This window comes from Crocodylus porosus, unplaced genomic scaffold (assembly GCF_001723895.1).
Source record: "Crocodylus porosus isolate Cpor-Errol unplaced genomic scaffold, CroPor_comp1, whole genome shotgun sequence".
Lineage (NCBI taxonomy): Eukaryota > Metazoa > Chordata > Crocodylia > Crocodylidae > Crocodylus > Crocodylus porosus.
In genome coordinates this window covers 35,295,050-35,315,360 of record NW_017728911.1, presented here as the reverse complement: position 1 = coordinate 35,315,360, position 20,311 = coordinate 35,295,050, and the positions used below count along the sequence as shown (strand labels likewise).

The window sequence follows — 20,311 nt, the reverse complement described above, 5'->3', positions numbered from 1 at the left end:
AGGTCCCTTCCAGCCCTAATGTCTATGAAATCTATGATTCTGTCTCACTGGTGGTTATGTAAGCATTTGCCTCTTCCTCTACCAAATAACCTTAACAGCAGGCTATATTATCAAAGCTGGGTTGGAAGCTGTAAATAGCATACCATCATCATCAGACTTGCTTATAATTGAAGATCATCGTCTTCCATGATAGGCTTCATCAGCTATCCTCGGACCCACAGATAAGACAATCTGGGATTGGCAGGCTCTGTTGCAGTTTGAGTACATGTTTCTGTGTGGTTTGGGTAGCTCTGGTTGTTGGCTTGGTCTGTGACATGCTGTTTCTGCCGCTCTTTTTTTTCCAACTCCTGTTGTCATTGTAAGGTTTCAGAGTACTGAGATCCTTGCAGCAGACTTTTTCTCCATTTGGGGTAGCTTCCAGGTCAATCAGGATCAGATCCTTGAGTCTTGAAACCATTTAATGACTGTCGCAGAGCACTTAAGTGCCCTGCACCTGAGAACAGGGATGGCTCCAGAGAGCCCCCTAGTGGTGAGATGGGGCAGGCGCAGCCACCAGTCACCAGGGCAACACAGGTGCTGGTTGCCGGGGCAACTGGCAAAACCCCCTGACAGGAAGGGGCAGGGCTTAGCCCTTCTTAAACCCAGGCAGGATGCTAGGGTGGCAGTTCCTCCGCTAACAGCCAAGGAGTGAGGAGCTCAGCCAGTGCGGAGAGAAGGCCAAGGTTTGGCTGCATGGGTATCTGCGGGTTACTGCCATGAGCTGGAGTATTTTTTGCCTGGTAGGGATTAACTGTTGTCTGACCAGACAGTTTAGCTTTATGTTATAGCCTGGGGGCTTTGTGTTTTGTGTTTACTGTTTAACCGGAGGACCGGGTGAGGCTATTAGGGGTGGAGGAGGCCACATAGGGACTCCCCAGTAGGGGGGTGGGGGTTCCTGGCACCGGAGAAAGTGCAGTATGTTGCGGGGTGCATTGGCCTAGCCCCGAGAGTGCAGAGGGGCGGCAAGGAGCCCCGAGAGCGCAGAGGAGCCCCGAGAGTGCAGAGAGGCGGTGAGGAGCCTCAAGGGGGGGGCAGCGAGGAGCCCCGAGGGCAAAAGGAAGGGCCGAGACATAATAGAGCCAAAGTCAGATCACACCAGCACCATCTGCGAGGCTTGGGCTGCGGTGTAGGGGAGGTAAAGGAGCCGCAGATAGCGCGCCATCATCGGGGCGCATAGAAATGGGCAGCCTCCCGCTAATTACAACAATCTATTAATGAAATAAAATCAAGGCGTGGCAGGAGAGTAAGCAGGTGGTTGGCCCATTACAGGAGGGCAGAGCCATACCAGGAGAGGCTCCAATAGTAGCGCTCCTGCCACAATGACATTTCTGCATCATAAAGGCACTTACTCATCAGAAGCAAGAGTTAAGGCATCCCATGCCACTAGAGAGTTCACTTCTTTCCCCTCTAGTGGCATGGGATTTTTCATTTTAGCATTACTATTACTGGTCCCTTAAATGAATACTGGCATACTTGTTCTTTTGGGAACAAGTTCTAAAGTTTTCAAAGTATTTTGGTGCTTGGTACCTGCTGAAATCAGTGCGTGTTGTGTGCCATAATATAGAGGATTCTGATTCTGATTCTGATTTAGGTTTGCAGTACCTTGTTGTTCACTCCTTTGGGTAATTTTGTTTCTTAACATTCAGACCAGATGTTATACGTGTTTCTTTATCATTGGCAAATCTCAAAAGAAGGAATACATGGATGAAAGTATAATTATTTCTAAGTGAGTGGCAGTAGAATAGTGTATTAAATATCACTTCTAAGAGATGGGCCACATAACTTGCAAACCACAAGGGACTGAGTCAGAGCATGCAAACATGATCCTGGGGGAATACAGCTGGCTTTAAGAATTACCCATCTCTTCCATGGAAACTTGTAGAGTCACGTCCATAAGGTAAGGCAAGAAGAGATTTGGTTTTCAGCTCCAGTCACTCCAGCTCCAGGACCTTTGGTACCACTATATCCTTTTACTCTAATATTTCTTTATGTTCAGCTCAATTTTATTATACCCATTGTTCTACAGCCAGAAAGGACCCTCATAATCAAGTTAGAAATTAACTTGAAATAATGGTATGTGGTTCAGGGGCGACATATGGTAAATTACTATTTATATCAAATGCCAGATGAGTTAGGCCATTGTTAGTCTTCTGGTCCCAACTTTTATGGCACTATGCAGTTTTTTCAGTCAGTAGGTAAATAGCATCTGACTCAGTTTATTAGAACCAGGAGCATACAGGCACAGCTAGGTGCCTCGGGCACATGGGCAGCAGTGACTTCCAGCTGTCATGTGATCATGATCATGCAGCTGCAGGCAGAAGCCTCTTTTTTTCACATCTCCCTCTTCCCAAACTCTCCAAGTCAGTGCTCATAATGGTTGCCCTGTTTGCTCCACCCTGGTTTGGCCATTGAATAGAAAGAAATTTTTCAAAATTAGGATAATTTTTCCTTTTGCTACAGACTTCATTGTGTGCATCAGCTGGCAGTCCTAGAATCTGAAAATTTAGTTTGGTACTGTAACAGAGCTGCAGATTCTCTGCTACTTTAAGGGAGAAACGGCCCAGGGAGAGCTGGCCTGAGTAAACTGGACCTGTGACTATACACCAGGACCATGCCTGCATGAGTAGTAGGAAGCCTATTGCAGGGCTAGTTGCTCCACAGTAGGACTGCAAGCTGGAGCCCTGTAGGGGAGAGTAAGCAGTGCCACAGGTGGGCTACCATGGAGCCCAGGCAGGGAATCAAATCAAGGGGTACCTGTGACAACCCCATAGAGTCACCTGACCAGAGAGGGGCAGGGTTCTGGGCATATGAGCCCTGACCAAGCCAAAGCAAGGCAGTCTGGTCCTACCAGCTGCAAGGGAAAGAGCTCCTGGCTAGGGAAGCTGCAAGGGGGTGCCAGATGGACTGCTGAGCTGCCTTGGGGATTACCAGTGAGACTCGGGGAGCTTACAGGGATATAACCCAGGGCTGGGGGGGTTAGGTTAATACCTAGTGAGGGTTGCCCCAAGGGTTTGTTTGCCTGCCCCAAGGTGGTGGAAGGTTTTTCTTCTCAAGCTTCTTCCTGATCCCACAACTCCCCTCTGGGATGGATTGGCCTTTTCCCTAACCACCATCATATCGGAGATTGCCACTACCCCCTCTTCTTTTGGCTGTCTGTTGGGTTGAGACTGTACCTGAGGTTGGGCTTCTGCATCCTTCCTGTCTCTGTCCCTTGCTTCCAGGGGTGCCATCCCTGAAGCGAGTTCCCCTGTATGTGCAAGTTTTATCCTGGCTTTGTGAGCTTTCTGTGGCCTTCCCCCATAGGTGCAGGTTCAGGGAGCCACATCTGCCCTGTGCTTTTGCAGGTCTCTGACCTCTGTTCCCACCATTTCTGTTCCATTCGTTCCACCCGCATCTTGTGCCAGACCCAGTTTTTGTACAGCTACAGCCAGCTCTGTCTGAACCCTCTCTAGCACTCCTACCTGCTAGTGCAGCACATGTCCCCCACTTTTTTTCTCACAGCTAAACAGGCAAGAGAGGGGGTGGGGTGCTCAGTCTTTTTTGGGATCCCCCTTAATCTTTATCCCAACATAACAGGCACAAATTCCCATATCTCTTATCTGGAGGCTGTTAATGTTGGTCCCCAAGCAACCTGTCTTGCCATTCCTGGTGCATTCTGGTAATGTTAAGGATTCAGGAACCTCCAGTTCTTATTCCTACTACCCCTGGGAGCTTCTCAATCATCCTGATTTCTCCCTTAGTTCAAAGCCCTCCCTCCAAGGTCCAGATAGTTTATAAGCTCTACTATTTTCTGGCTGTCTCTTCACTTATACACTTGTCCACATCTCTGCCACTGGGTCTCCTACCAGAATCTTTTATATAGTCCTACAAATCAGGTGTCCAGGGAGTCGAGTATCCAGGAAGAGTGGTTGGGTGTTGGGTGAGGGAATTGGGTGTCCAGGAAGAGTGGTCATTCCTTAAGGAGACGATCCTCCAAGCCCAAAAGGATGTAATCCCAATGTGGATGAAAGGGGGCAAGAGGGTGCAAAAGCCCCCATGGCTTATCAAAATTATCCGGGAATGTCTCCTAGCTAAAAGGGAGGCATACACCCAATGGAAGGGAAGGGCCATCCCCAGGGAGGACTATACCTCTGTTGCTTGGGGTTGCAGGGGGGCAGTCAGGAACGCCAAGGTGGAGATGGAACTGGGACTAGCTACCTGGATCAAGGACAAGAAGAAGTCCTTTTTTAAATACATAGGGGGCAAAAAGAAGGTACTGCATAACGTGGGGCCTCTGCAGGACATACTAGGAAATCTGGTCATCACAAAGCTAACCTATTTAACGATTTCTTTCCCTCCATTCTTCTGAGCAGGGATCGGGTCCCTGTCCTCCCCATCCTTTCCCCTCCCCCAGGGAGGCACACCTAGGCCTAGGGTCAGTGAGAACCTAGTCAGGGAATTGCTGGAGGGACTGGACATATTTAAATCAGCAGGTCCTGACGATCTCCACCGCTGAGTGCTGAGGGAATTGACAGAGGTCATAGCGGGACCCCTAGCACAGCTTTACGAGCAATCGTGGTACTCTGGTGTGGTGCCAGAGGACTGGAAAAGAGCCAATGTGGTTGCCATTTTCAAAAAAGGGAGGAAGGAGGACCCAGGAAACCTATAGGCCAGTTAGTCTTACCTCGATCCTGGGTAAGCTTTTTGAGAGAGCTATCCTGGCGCATGTTCACGACGGGCCAGCAGGGGAGATTATGCTTAGGGGCAACCAACATGGGTTCTTTTGGGGAAGGTCCTGTCAGACCAACCTGGTGGCTTTCTAGAACCAGGTCACAAAATCCTTAGACACAGGGGTATCAGTGGACATAGTTTTTCTGGACCTTCTACACTGTCACCCCATTCTCATTAAAAAACTAGGGGACTGTGGCATTGACACCTACACAGTCAAATGAGTCACTAATTGGCTAGAGGGCTGCATCCAGAGAGTGGTGATGGACGGGTCATTTTCGACCTGGAGGGATGTGGGCAGTGGGGTCCCCCAGGGCTCAGTCCACAGACCTCCGCTGTTCAACATCTCCATCAGTGACTTGGATGAGGGTATAAAAAGCCCCCTGTTCAAATTCACAGATGACACTAAAATGTGAGCAGAAGTGGGCATGCCAGAAGGGAGGAATAGCCTGCAATCCGACCTAGACAGGTTACAGGGGTGGGTGGATGAGAACAGGATGGGTTTCAACACTGACAAGTGCAAGGTGATGCCCTTGGGCAGCAGGAATCAGCACCATACCTACAGGCTGGGGAACTCCCTTCTTGGCAGTGCAGAGGCAGAAAAGGATCTTGGAGTCATCATTGACTCCAAGATGGACATGGGCCGGCAGTGTGGGGACGCAGTCAGGAAGGCCAACCATACCTTGTCGTGCATCCGCAGATGCATCTCGAGCAGGTCCAGGGAGGTGATCCTCCCCCTCTATGCGGCACTGGTCAGGTCACAGCTGGAGTACTGTGTCCAGTTCTGGGCGCTGCACTTCAGGAGGGACGTGGACAACATGGAGAGGGTCCAGAGGAGGCCACTCGCATGGTCAGGAGGCAGCAGGGCAGGCCCTACGAGGAGAGGTGACGGGACCTGAACCTGTTCAGCCTCCACAAGAGAAGGCTGAGGGGGGATCTAGTGGCCGTTTACAAACTGGTCGGGGGGACCAGCAGGCATTAGGGGAGTCCCTGTTCCACCGAGCACTACCAGGAGTGACAAGAAATAATGGTCACAAGCTGGCAGAGGGGAGATTTGGCTAGACATCAGGAGGCATGACTTCACGGTCAGGGCGGCTAGGATCTGGAACCAACTTCCAAGAGAAGTGGTGCAGGCTCCTACCTTGGGGGTCTTTAAAAGGAGGCTGGATGAAGACTTCGCCGGGGTTGTTTAACCCCAGTACTCTTTCCTGCCATGGCAGGGGGTTGGACTTGATGATCTGCTCAGGTCCCTTCTGACCCGACCAACTATGAAACTATGAATGTCACGCTGTCAGTTTCTTTTCTCAGTTGGTCTTTAATAGTCCACCAGTTCACTTACTAGGGGAGAGAACTCAGAAACACCTATCTCCCATTCGGGATTGTTCCCTGCCATCTCTTACCTCCTGATTTGGGGTAAGCTAGGGTTACCATTTTTCCAGTTTCCAAAAAAGAGGACACCTTTTGGGGTGGGGGAGGAGGCCCTCCATCCCAATAGGTGTCTTCTTTTTTGAAACTGGAAATACGGTTACCTTAGTCTACCCCAGCTCAGCAGGTAAGAGATGGCAGACCAGAATGGGAACCATTCCGAATGGGAGATGGGTGTTTGTGAGTTATCCGGAGAGGATCCAGAGGTGGGCAACAAAGGACTTGGAAAGCAAGTCATATGGGGAGAGGCAGAAAGATCTAGGCATGTTCAGCTTACAGAAAAGATGCTTAAGAGAGGGTACATGATAGCAGTCTTCAGATACTTGAATTGCTGCCATGAAGAGGGAAAGCACCTTTTCTTTCTTGCTGTAGAGAGGATGTGGAGCAACAGAGATGACCTTAGCAGGGTGCAGGACCTGGGACAAATTGGCCTGTGTGGGGCCCAGGTGCAAAGAAGCTAGTAGCAGTGGGAAGGAAGGGAAAAGGTGCTGGACGCAAAGCCAGCAGCAGCAGCACAGAGTCACCAGCACTAGGCAGGCCCTGCAGGAGGGGCTGCAGCCACTCTGCCCAGCTCCACGGGGCCCTTCAAAGCGTGGGGCCCGGGGCAGTTGCCCTGATTTGCTCCCCACCTAGGGATGGCCTTGTGGACCAATGACTCGAAGTTGCAGCAAAGTGAGTGTAATCTGGAAAACTTCACTGTGATAACAGGCAGTCTATTCCACTGCCTAAGGAAGTTGTAGACTCTCCATCACTGGAAGCATTGAAGAAGTTGGACACACTGGTTGGGGATGATGTAGGTGTACCTATGCCTCTATTCTACTATAGGCATTTCCCAGGCTTCTGGACTTTGCCGGTTGCTCCCACCCCACCTTTCTGCTACATGTGTCAAGGTGTTTTTAAGCCTCCCTCAGAGGCATCAGGTGTTGACTACAGCCAAGGCTGGGGACTTTGACTGGGATGTGCCAATCCTCTTGCTGGGACCAAAGCTGGAGGTTGCTGGCTAGAGGATCTTGCCCATCCACTGTTTGGGGTATGGACACAGGTGTACAGGAGACTTAGTTTTGTTCCTGATGCTGTTATGGAAGAAGTGGTAGAAGACAGCAGATGAGCCTGAGCTTGGGGTCCGGAAGGAATTTTACCCCATGGTCAGATTGGTATGGACTGTGTGTGTGTGTGTTTGGGGAATGGGGTTGCTTTCCTTTGTAGCATGGGCTGTGGCCCTCTACCCAGGATCTCTTGAACATAAATTGATAACTTTTCATAGAAGCAGGACATTGGCTGTCATAGTTCTCCTACTTTACTTGTGGAAGGTTAGGGTGTTTGGTCTGTGTTGTGTGAGGGTCGACAGTAGCCATATGTAGAATTTTTAGATTATGGATCGTATAAGGTGGTTTGGATAGCAGTGGTCCTGTGCTCAGCAAGGGGGTTGGAGCAGATGACCTCTGGAGGTCCCTTCCAGGAATACTTCTCTGTGATGCTCTGTAACCACATAGGAACTATGAGGTAAAAACTTCATAATCAGGAATTGGTTCACTGAATCGGGTAAATACACCTAGTTGGAAAATGAAAAGAAATTGCTGATTTTTTGCTTGTTTGTTTGTCTTGTGTCTTCCATTGACATTTCAATGGGAAAAGTTGGGTATATTTGTTCTCTACTGAAGAATGTTAATTTTCAAACCAGTTACATTTTGAGAGCTTCCTCAGGGTGCTATGGCAGCTTCCACGACCCCAGCCATGGGCTGGTGCTGCCCCATCTGCCTGCAGTACTGCTGGGTGGCACATAGGCAGACAGTGGGCTTTCTTTGAGGGTCCATGCTGGGATGCCAGGGGCACTGGGGCTGGTGGTGGGCTGGGGAGGGCAGCATGTGCAGGATGTGGAGGCAGTATGATGTACTGCCGCAGTCAGTTAGGATTGTCAACCTAAGACTTTTTTATGATAATTTCCCAAAATTTTTTAGTGTGGTTTGAACCCAGCCTTTGTCCAGGGTCTGGCAGAAGGGTTACACTTATAAAACACATATAAAAGGGTTGCACATAAAAAAAGGTTTGTTTGTCAGTAAAAAGTTTGTAGATTATCAGTTAAAAATTGCCTTGATGTAGTGACCCTGGATGTGTTGCTGTGGTCAGTCACAGATGACTAGGCTATGTTTAGTGCATAAAACAAGATGGTTGTTTTATTTTTCTTGGGTATTGAGGATTGAGATCCTCCTACTAAAGATGCTCTTTAATTCAGATTCGGCCTGAATCGGGGACAGTGATTTGATTTGTTGATTTGGATCACTATCCCTGATTCGATCTGGCTGAATCAGAATCTGAAGATTCAATACTGATTCGGAGAATCAGTGATAAGGACATAGACACAGCTTTAAAAGTTTTTTCTACATACCTTGAGGTACCAGCACAGCTTGTGATGACTGCAATTCTGGGGCGCATGGAGTGTCCCACAGGAGTGTGTGGGGCCCTCCACATGCTCAGCGGCACACCCAGAAGTGGACTGGAAGTACTTCTGGTCCACTTCTGGGTCTGCTGGGGGCCCCCCTGCGATTCTGTGGGACAGTCCATGTACCCCAGCATCACAGCACTCATGAGACACCTGCTACCTAGAGAAAAAACATTTAAAGCTGTCTCTGTCCAAATTTCCAAATCTCTCCAAATTGGTTTGGAGAGAGTAAAGGGTCCTCTGATTCCATTCGGAGATTTGGCCACCGAATCAGGTCAAATCTCTGCTGAATCAAATCAGGGACCGAAGCTTTGCACAGCCCTACTATGGAAGGCAAGATGCAATGTGAATTGGAAAGGCAGTGGGTGGCTTTAGTCTGTCAGGGGTTAGCTTGATTTTTTGGGGGGTATAATTTCTTCTTTTAATTTGATTCTGTATTAGAGTCCCAGGATTGTCGTAGGTAGTACCTAAGCAGTGCTCATAACAGGTCTCTAAAGCTTTAGAACATTTTATTATGTTCAAAAGTGTGAATTTGTTCCAATCGAACCAAAGCCTTTTTGGCAATTGAGTGCAACTGGGAAGAAACTGTAAATTCAAGATATCAGAGATGGGCATTTCTGCCACCTACCTCAGTAAGTAAAAGGCAGCATATTAACCAAGCAATACATGAATCAACTTGCTCCAGGTTCTCTAGTTGGGAAAGCATTCCTGTGTGATCTGGCTCATAGCTATTCAGACATGGGAAAATGCAGCAGTAATTAGAATGGCCCAGCAAAATGGTAATGTTACCTTCCCAAAGCAGTCCTTCAAGTTGAACAATTGTTCTGCTTCAGTTTAATGAGTACACACTCTACTTTAATATAGGACTGAAGACCTAAAATACACAGAAGATAAAGGACGCGTTACTAGAAAAATGTAGGACGTGTAACTATAATCAAACCCTTCCATCCAAACAACCCTGGCCTTCAGGGAAATTTTGGATTTGCATCAAGGTTTTGGGCTGGATCATACCTCCCTTCATTGCACTATGGCATAGCTTACTGTTTCCTGGCCACTTGCAGAACCAGGAGAACAGAAGGAGCTCCAGTAGCTATCCCTTCCTAACAACCCCAGGAAAAGGAGACATTAAGAATTTGTGGGGACTCAGCAGTTCCAGACAGTCTCTTGAGGGAGGTGGTGAAGAATGGTCTTCAGGCAGAACATCAAATATTCTCAAGCACCGTAATTATGGTGCTTGAGATTTATTTGAAGGCTGATTTGAAGCAAATGACACTTTTATATGATCTTCAGATATGCAGGGAGAGATATTCAGCTTGTATAAATTGGCATAGATCTATTGGCTTATACTGTCCAAAGAAATGGCACCTTTTTCGAAAGTATCAAGACCAAGCTCTCGCATTCTCTTCTATGATCAGAGAATTTACCCAATTTTTATTTTTAAGTCCACTCCAGAATCTGCAGAAGTCTGTAAACAATGCCTTTGTGCGAACACAGAGTTGTGTAGTTCACATTTTCTTTTATACCCAGCAGATGCGGTGTTCTCATATTTTAAGGACTAAGCAATTGGATGAGAGCATCTTTATAACCCAATACACACTGTTGAATGGTACATTATGTTTCTCCATTAACTATGTTGAAACCAGCTATAACGATGACGTTTGGCAGGACTACTGAATGAGTCCACTCCATGCAGTCTGACATCAGGATTGACTTGAGGCAGAATCTTGATTAGCAGCTTTGCTGGGTGGATCTCTGAAGAAATTGTAAGTGTTTTGCAAATGGGGCGTGTTTTCCCTCTCAGAGTATAGCCTATGTATATAACTTCGCTAGTACACTTAAATGCTGTTTGCCTGAAACATTGCAAAGGTAGGACGCTTTCTGTTTTCACGTTGTACGGGGCTGGGATCGTAACTGTCAATGTGTACTCTTAACGTTGTCACCTTTTATATAGAAGAGTAGCAGTAATTCTGTCAACTTAGGACAGTGTTTAAACAAGTCGGGTACTTGGGACAAGTGTTAGCAAGCTCGTATTTGAAACCTATGATATTTTATGACTGATATGGTTTGTGCATTTGGGGATGTTTTTTGTTTAAAATGAGGGGCTTAGGAGTGCAGTAGTGGTTTTTGGTGCTACTCCTGCTTTCCCTGCAACGTTTTCATTCCACAAAACACTTTTGAAACATTTTGCCAAATTCTTAAGTTGCGGAAGTGAACTATGCATTCTTTGTACTAGGGAAAAGAATTTAAAAGAACAACACAGAATTTGTGTTTATGTATTAATAAAACTCTTGCATCTGAGTACGGTGAAAATAGTGGCTGTAGTTGGGTCGGGGGTTAAATTGTGAAAAAGTTATTTTCTTTAGGAGTCAGTGTAGCATCAGATTATGAGATGTCTCAGAACAAAATGGGCTGTTTTGCCCAAAGATATGGAGGACGTTTTCCAGGCTTGAAGTGAGTGACCAAAACTGGTTCTTTCAGGGAAATGATAATATCACACTCTACATATGAGTAGGAGGAGTTCTTGCTGAGGTAACATGCACGTGTTTCCTCTCTGAAAAAATTACTTTTTTTTTTTTAATTTAAAAAAAAATTGTAATTTATTAGCCTTTGCCAGATTCTCAGTTAGTGTATATTTGTCCAGCATCTTTTATAAGACTGATTCTCATCAGCAGAAGATTTGACCCTCAGCCTTTAGACCTAGGTAGTGGCAAGAGCGAGGAGTCGGCTGTTGCAACAAAGCAGCTGGCATGACATGCCAGGCACATGGAGTCTCCCCTGCTGATTTTGCCACGGACAGGAGGGATGTTGGGTGAGAGCAAGTGGCAAGCGTGAGTCTGAGGACGAAGGTGCAGAGGAGACTTGGTCTTGGTCCTGATGCTGTTGTGAGAAGTGGTAGAAGGCAGCAGGTGAGTCTGAGCAGTCATCGTGGGTTGCTGACGCATGGAGGAGTATCACTGCCTACACCCATGTTTTAATATTTAACAATTATTCTTCAGGTGATGATGAAGAATCATTTTATAGAACCTTGTGTAACCGGCACTGGGTATTTGTGAGCCCTTAAGGAGTGGTAGTGATGCACTTCCTGGCCATGGAACTTGTAAGAGAAATAAATCAGCCCAGGCAGAGCAAAGAGAGAAATAAAGGGCAAGACGATGGTCAGGAGAAGGCAGACAGACATGGAAGGAAAGAATTACTTTCCTACTGCACCTGTTACCAAGTAATTTAAAATGCAATCAATAGTTCTGGGCAGAGGTAACTTCAGCACATGAAAAGGCAAAGGAGAATTGCTACCTGGGTGTGCCTGTCACCTCTTATGCTGTAACTGTTCCATCTGCATACTCCTAGGGTTGATTTAACCTGGAATGAAACCGCATTAAAGGTGCAATGGCTTTACTATGCTCCCATCACTAAAGGACCATGCCAAAATAAGGTTACAGTCAACAGCTACCTGCCAGGAGTATGTCACTCCTTCACCTTTTGCATACCAGCTGCAATGTTGCAGGGAGTATGGGCTGGACTCGATCTTCCAAGGTCCCTTCCAGCCCTAATGTCTATGAAATCTATGACATAGCAGCCTTCAGCTGCCTGAAGGGGGGTTGCAAAAGAGGATGGAGCCAGACTGTTCTCAGTGGTGGCAGATGACAGAACAAGGAGCAACCATCTCACATTGCAGCAAGGGAAATTGAAGTTAGGTATTAGGAAGAATGTTCTCGCTAGGAAAGTACTAAAGCACTGGAACAGGTTACCCAGAGGGGTGGTGGTACCTCCATCCATCCTTGGAGGTTTTCAAAACCCGGCTAGACAAAGTTTTGGCTGGGATGATCTGGTTGGAGATGCTTCTGCTTTGAACAAGGGGTTGGACTAGATGACCTGGTGAGGACCCTTCCAACCCTAATTTTCTATGACTCTATATGCTTAATTAGAGAGTCGTAAGAAGGGAGCCTGTTGCCACTGGAAGGGGAACCCTTACATTACCTCTAGTTGCCACTGAGTTGACATACAGGCAGTCCCTGCACTTATGGTGGTTATGTTCCTGGAAAAGGTGTTGTAAGTCAACGTAATGTAAGTCGAATCTGATTTTTCCCATAGAAACAATGTTATAATAGGGGGTTACATTCCTGACCAAGGGCCTGATGCCCAGCTTTTTATAGAAATGATCATAAACACCATATTTAAATCACCTAGTTAATCAACTATAAATGATATACACTGTACCAGTACAAAGCTTTTTAAAGTATACTATATATAAATCAATTAAACAGGGCAATACAGTAACTAATCGCATAAAATTTTATTTAATCGGAAGATGAAGGAACACCATCAGGGTCATGGAATTCAGAAGGTCTTCTTTGGGGAGATTTTGGGGAGACTTAGGGCCACTTGACAGCTTTTTGAGAAGCTGATCCAGGGATGTTTGTTTTGTTGCCCTCTTTTTCTCATTGTATAGTTCCCTGTAGTGCCATAAGTGCGGGGATCCAGCACTGTAAGTAATAAAATGGGTGTAAATGGTGGAGCACCACAAGTGCTGCTTCCCGGGGGCCCACATCCAAAACATTGCGGAGAAGATCCCTAAGCTCCTCCAGCCCACAGACCACTATCCCATGCTCCTCATCTATGTGGGCACCAATGACACGGCTCAGAGCACTTCTAACCGGGTCATGAGGTGCTACAGAGATTTGGGTGCGGGACTAAAAGGTCTGGGGGCACAAATGGTGTTTTCTTTGATCCTCCCAGTCTCGGGCTATGGGCTGAGGAGGGAGAGGAGGATCCAGGTAGTCAGCCAAAGACTGCAGCACTGGTGTCATCGGGAAGGCTTTGGCTTCCATGACCACAGCCCGCTTTTTGGCGAGAGAGGCAGCGAGCTGCTGGGAAGAGATGGCCTCCACCTCTCTCCCCTGGGGAGGAGGCTCTTCTCGGGTAGACTGGCTGACCTGCTCCACCGGGCTTTAAACTTAGCCCCCCGGGGGATGGGGGGACCACTGCTACTGCTGGCCCACTGAGTGGCCCTTGCAAAGCCAGCAGGCCAAGGCACATAAGGGATCCCACCCCAGCCCCAGCCCTGGAACAAAATGTAGGCAAGGCAAGGGCCCCTAAGGGGACACTTGTGTGTCTATACACAAATGCCAGGAGCCTGGGGAATAAACAGGGGTAACTTGTTCTCCTGCTAAATGTGAATAACTACAATATCATTGGGATAACGGAGACCTGGTGGGACTCTGCCCATGACTGGACCACGGGTATAGACAGCTATACCCTGTACAGGAAGGATTGAGTGGACAAAAGGGGCGGGGGTGTAGCTCTCTATGTCAAGGATAGCTACGCCTTCCTGCAAGCCGACATTGGCACCCAGGGTGGATGACTTGAGACCCTCTGGGTTAAAATCCATGGGGAACACGGCGCAGGGGATACTGTGGTGGGGGTCTACTACAGACCCCCTGCCCAGAGTCAAGACCTTGACCAGGAGTTCACCAGGGGATTGGCTGAGGCCACATGATCCCAGTGTATGGTTGTCATGGGAGACTTTAACTACCCAGACATCTCGTGGGAGGAGCACTCGGCCAAATCCGAGTGGTCACAAAGCTCTCTAGTATGTGGATGACCTCTATCTGATGCAGGAAGTCTGCAGGTCAACAAGAGGTAAAGCGCTGCTCAACCTCATACTGGCAACCAGGGATGACCTAATCAGCAACCTAACAATCGAGGGGAAGCTGGGTGACAGTGATCATGAATTGATCACCTTCACCATCTGCCATAAAGCTGGCAAGTCAGTAATACAAAAGTCCTCGACTTCAGGAAAGCTGACTTTGACAAGTGAAGGAGGCTTGTCAGAGAGGCCCTAAAAGGCCACAACCCAATGGAGAGGGGAGTTCAGGACGAGCGGTTGCTCCTCAAAGGAGCAATCCTGGATGCGCAAGCAAAGTCCATCCCGTCTCGGAGAAAGGCAGCAAAAGGGCACAGCAGCCCCCTTGCCTCTCCAGGGAACTGGCGGACATCCTGCGTCTTAAAAGGAAGACCTGCAAAGGATGGAGCTGGAACTGCCACCAAGGAGGAATACTCTGCTCTGGTCTGGACTTGCAGAGAGCAAACCAGGAAAGCCAAGGCTGCGACTGAATTCCAGCTAGCTACAAATATCAAGGACAATACAAAGTCCTTTTTTAGATATGGGGGGAACCAGAGGAAAAGCAAGGGGCAACATTGGACCCTGCTGAACCAGATTGGGCAATGGGCAACTGATGCCCAGGAGAAAGCAAACTTGCTAAATGGGTACTTTGCGTCAGTTTTTCACCAGTTCCATGGGACGGCCCTGCCCACTGTGGGTCAGGGAGGCCTGGGCGAGGGAGACTCCTTGCCCTCCATCGAAGCTGACCTCATGAAGGAACACCAACAGCCTGGACACCTTCAAGTCAGCCGGCCCTGATGGGTTACACCCAAGGGTACGCAGGTAGCTGGCGAGCATCATAGCCCAGCCCCTGTCACGGATCTTGGAGAGTTCTTGGCTCTCTGGTGAAGTGCCTGATGATTGGAAGAAGGCCAATGTGGTGCCAATCTTCAAGAAAGGGAGGAAAGTAGATCCAGCAAACTACAGGCCCATCAGCCTGACCTCTATCCTGGGGAAGGCCTTGGGAAAAGATTATCAAGGAGGCCATCCTTAACAGACTAGCTGATGGCAATATCCTGAGGGATACCCAGCATGGGTTTGTTGCGGGTAGGTCTTGCTTGACCAATCTCATTTCCTTTTATGACCAGGTGACCTATCACCTGGACAAGGGAGAAGAGATCGACGTCGTATACCTCGACTTTAAAAAAGCCTTCAATCTGGTATCCCAGGATCACCTCTTGGCAAAACTGACTAACTGCAGCCTTGACATCACCACGATCTGCTGTCTGGGGAACTGGCTCTGCGGTAGCACCCAAAGGGTGGTGGTTGATGGGAGCCGATCGTCTTGGTGTGCTGTAACCCCCAAGGCTCTGTCCTAGGGCCTACATTGTTTAATATCTTCATTAATGATGTGGATGTTGGTGTCAGAAGCAGACTGGCCAAGTTCGCCAACAACACTATACTCTGGGGTAAAGCATCCACACCTGAGGATAGGAGGGTGATCCAGGCAGATCTGGATAGACTCATGAAATGGGCGGACGAGAACCTGATGGTGTTCAACACCGAAAAATGCAAGGCTCTCCACCTTGGGAGGAAAAACCCGCAGCTTCCTGTCAAAGATCAAAGTCTTTGATTTCAGATGCCGATGCCAAACAGGTCAGAGGCTAACACAACAAACTCTGTAATTGTAGTCTATCCTTCTGTATTAACAGTGCTGCATATACACACCCCTGTCTGTGCCTCATTTTAAATCACTTGAGCTCCCATACGAGAGAGTAGCTAACCTTGGATTGTATACAACTCAGTGCTATGATGTCAAAAAAGATATCGTACCCATGGTAACGAAATACCAAATTGACTGACTTTAATGAAATTATAAAATTAAATAATGTGCTATGCTCGCCCTCCTGTGACCAAACAGGACCGGTACCACCCAAGCAAAAAATAACCCCCCTTTTCTGAAACCTAAGCAAACAAAGAAAGCACGATTGCCAGCCTGTTAATTATTCATGCCTGGCGTGTAGTAATTAACCACCTTGCCGAGTATAACTTTGAAAGAATTTCCACCCAAAGGGGAGAACTCTCCATAAACACACACAGTTTGTAAATTGGCCTCTTACAAACATCTCCCTGCCTCCAGTCTTTATCTCGGCGTAATCATCTTTTTGCCGACTCGTTTTCTTCCTTATCAAGAGCTCTCGGTAGTCTATAGCAACTTGTGTGAATCGCTCGGAACCTGTAACAAGCAAGTCTCTTACCCACCTTGTAAATGCTAGGTAACATGATATCTGCATGCTGTAACTGAACAAATCAACTCTTCTGCCTACGCTGCAACCATCAGTAGCGTAAGTAAAATAAACTCTTATTATTAACCAGTACGCTTTAAGTCACCTGACTCCTACTTGTCGCTAACACCCACCTGTCAGATCACTGATCCCTTTCGCGCCAAGCCAGTTGTGCCGACCAAAGCTCACAGGTCAAGGGTACACCGGTCTTCGAGGCGCGACATGGTGTCACGAACAGGATCTCGGGGAGGCAAAATGGAGTCAGAGTTAATACGCTACTGGCCGTGGCGCGCTGGAGACCGTGATTGTGCGAACTCAAACCATCTGTGGGCGCACATCGCTTACCACCAAGCGGACGGTCTCGCTAACCCGTTGATTACCAGGTATGTGTCTCTCGCCGGAGACAAAGGGGGCAAGGACTGGGCCATTCAATTGGCGCCAGGCTCCTTCGGATGCGTTATGAACCAAAATGGAGTCACCTTTCGGCCCAGAGATGAAGTCGGGAACTTGTCTCTGGCGCAAGTGAAACCTGACAGCGCGGTGAACCCGACACCCGCCCAAGAGTTCGCTCGCTGCATCCGTCATGCACAAGAAGGGGGAGAGGGCATCCCGCCTGACAAGTTTAACTGCCCAAATTTGTCACCCGATTCACGCGCGCACGAGCTGCTGACGCAACTTCACGAAACCTTGGAATCAGGGGGTCACACAGTAACAAAGTAGACTGGCCCCAAATGGAATAAAGGAAAAATGATTAATGTTTTGTGACCGATTCAGGCTGGACATAAGAAAGAACTTCTTCACTGTCTGAGCCCCAAAGGTCTGGCTTTGAACGCCTTCAAGACACATTTGGATGCTTATCTTGCTGGGATCCTATGATCCCTGCTGAACTTCCTGCCCCTGGGGCAGGAGGCTGGACTCAATGATCCTCCGGGGTCCCTTCCAGCCCTAATGTCTATGAAATCTATGAAACTCCATAAGTCAAGGACTGCCTGTATTTCAGTCCCAGCATAACATTGCTGGATCCAAGCCCTCTCCTGGCATTTGGCCCATCAGCACTTCCAGTCAGAGCTGGGAGCCATTTAGGAATTGGAGGGCATCTTCACACATGCTCCGTCGTGGGGGCACTTTAATTAGAGTGGCTCCCAAGAGAGTCTTGTGTATTCAGCATCCTCACACTTCAAAATGGTAGTGGCTCTTTAACTAAAGCTCGTTCGATGAGCTTTTAATTAAAGCAACCCCACCACTATTTTAAAGTGCAGGGACACTGAATACATGTGATGCTGAGGCTGCTCCAATTAATCACGTCTGCTCCAATGCGTTCTAATTAGAACACGTCGGAGCAGGCATGGGCCACGTGTATGGGTGCCCACAGGGTTGAAAGGGTCCTTGGAGATCATTTAGTGCAACACTGCACAAATGTAGGGTTCACTATTGCCAAACCATCCTAGACAAATGCTTAAATGGGCTGTTCTTAAAAGTGAAAGATATGCTACAACTTCCCTGGACAGCTTGTTCTATTGTCCTACTGTAAGAAAGTTGACTTTTGTTCCCTCCCTCCCTGTGTTATCATAGGTAATATGAAAGAATAGTAAAATGCCATATTTTTCTCACCTGTAACCAGCACCTTTTTCTCCAGAACCAGCTGATAGAAACTGGGGTGTGCATTATATCTGAGACATATATAGATCCCTATAGGTCCAGAAATCTGGTGGCAGGGGAGCAGTGGCAGTGTTAATACGGTATCATATTCTATCATATTTACCTCTTATTTGATTGTTTTATTATAGAACACACACAATGGGATTCACTCAGTGGCATATGCTATAATTAAGGTTGTAACTCCAGATTTTATTAGACTCTCCCTGTCTTCAAAAGTTGTGGGCCTATTAAAAGTGTCCATGATTTGCCTAGGCCCAAAGGTAAATTGTTTTGGAGAGTCTGAATAAATCCATTCAGGTATTTTGGACAGAAAGTGGAGGTGGGGAAGTGGCCAACAGTGGATTCAGTGGTGCAGTAGACATGGCAATTAATATTGTCACTGCTCCCCTGCCTCCAAATTTCCAAACCCATGATGCTACTATCAAGACGTTATAGGCATAAGTGAGTATATTTGAAGTTTAGGGCCCCAGAGCTCTTGTGTGTCTTTAGAGTAGTGTTGCATCATAACAGATGCAGCAAATAAAGCTGCTTTTGATCTTATGCTGTAACCAGTTCTGTATTCTCGCTTTCCATGTTGGGGCCCAGAGTGCAATATTTATTGTGGGCAGAGATGATCACGGGGCAGGAAGAGTCCAATATCTAGCCATTTCTCTGTGTTAGAATGCATTTCCTGGTAAAATACATCCTTATCAGCCAAAAAAGATAACCCATGTATACCTATGATAGTGCCAGACATCAGAATCAAACCAGGCATCTGGACTGACGCACAGAACTGGGGGTCTTGACAGTGGATTTGTTCAATGCCATTTTTTGGTTGTGGAGCTACATTTCTAACACAAATGATAAGCAAGGGAGTTTATTACCATTTGATAAAAAGATGTTGCAGTAAAATTAACCAATGGTGAAGGGGGAGCAAATCTCATACAGCCAAACGCTGAATAAATGCAGGGATTGGGACCAACACTTGCAGACACCCTGATGTCGGGTAGCTGTTGGCTGTAACTTTACTTTGGTGATATGAACATAGTGTTGCCATTGTACCTTTAATGCGGTTTCATTCCAGGTTAAATCAACCCTAGGTGTATGCAGATGGGACAGTTGCAGCATAAGAGGTGATAGGCATACCCAGGTAGCAATTCTTTTTTGCCTTTTCATGTGCTGAAGTTACCTCTGCCCAGAACTATTCATTTGCATTTTAAATTACTTTGTTAATATGTTAGGAAACTTGCTGGAATGGTACAGGAGTAAGTCTTTAAAGCACAGATTGCGCAGTAGTTTCCAGTGCTGATAGTCCTTACTGATCTTTTACCTTTAAAAGAAAAATAAACCCTATGGGGCTTGTGAAACAAAGACTTGATATCAGGAGGGCCTCCTGGGAGTGTAAAGCTGTTACTGTCCTACCCACTCACAAATTTTAATTATGCAACTCATTTATATGGTGGTTTTCTTAGAGCCATAAGTTGCTGACTATGGAAAATCTCTGTTTTACTGAATAACTTGAAAGCATGATTCAGAAAGACTTGTTGCAAAATTGAAGAACACAAAATGTATTTTTATTTTTAATAGTCTTCAATATTTTATTTTATTTATTTTTTAAATCCAGTCTTGTCATTTTGAAAGGCATGACTCATGGATTCACTAGCATTTGGAATGCTGCTGCTTGTTTCATATTAGGTGCAGCCCAAGAACAGGCATCATTTTCAACAAGCACTGGGTTCAATCTGGCAAGTTCTGCCCATAATTTCCAAATACCTGTAGCTCTTGACCAGAAATTAGGTGGGGCCCAGATCTTTATCAAGGGAAAAGACATTTTAGTTCTCCTTGAAGCTGTCAGGGTACATGATGTTCCCACTGAATTTTAGAGCCTCGTAGCTGAATGTGCAAAAGTAGGCCTTGGAGGCTGGAGTTTCCCCTAATGACTGCTTCACCTGCAAGAACCACTCTTCTAAATTAGCAGCTGCAAAATGCTAGTGGAATTGAGATGAAGATTTGTTGACCTTGCTAAACTCTTCCAGACCCTTATACCTTCTTGCATGATCCCTTTTGGGCAACAGGACTCTGAACTTATAAACTCCTGCAAGACCGTTTCGGGCTGGACATAAGGAAGAATTTCTTTCCTGTCCGAGCCCCCAAGGTCTGGAACAGTCTGCCAGCGGA

The 20,311-nt window shown here is 47.1% G+C and overlaps 1 protein-coding gene across 1 annotated transcript in view; it reads left to right on the top strand.

Annotated features, from left to right (window-relative positions):
* Positions 1–10,386: 10,386 nt before the first annotated feature.
* CERS3 (ceramide synthase 3) overlaps positions 10,387–20,311 on the top strand; it is a 79,620-nt gene continuing 69,695 nt past the window's right edge. The window contains exon 1 of the mRNA XM_019533797.1: positions 10,387–10,477. The gene's annotated coding sequence lies outside the window, so the exon portion shown is untranslated. The remainder of the gene's footprint in view (positions 10,478–20,311) is intronic.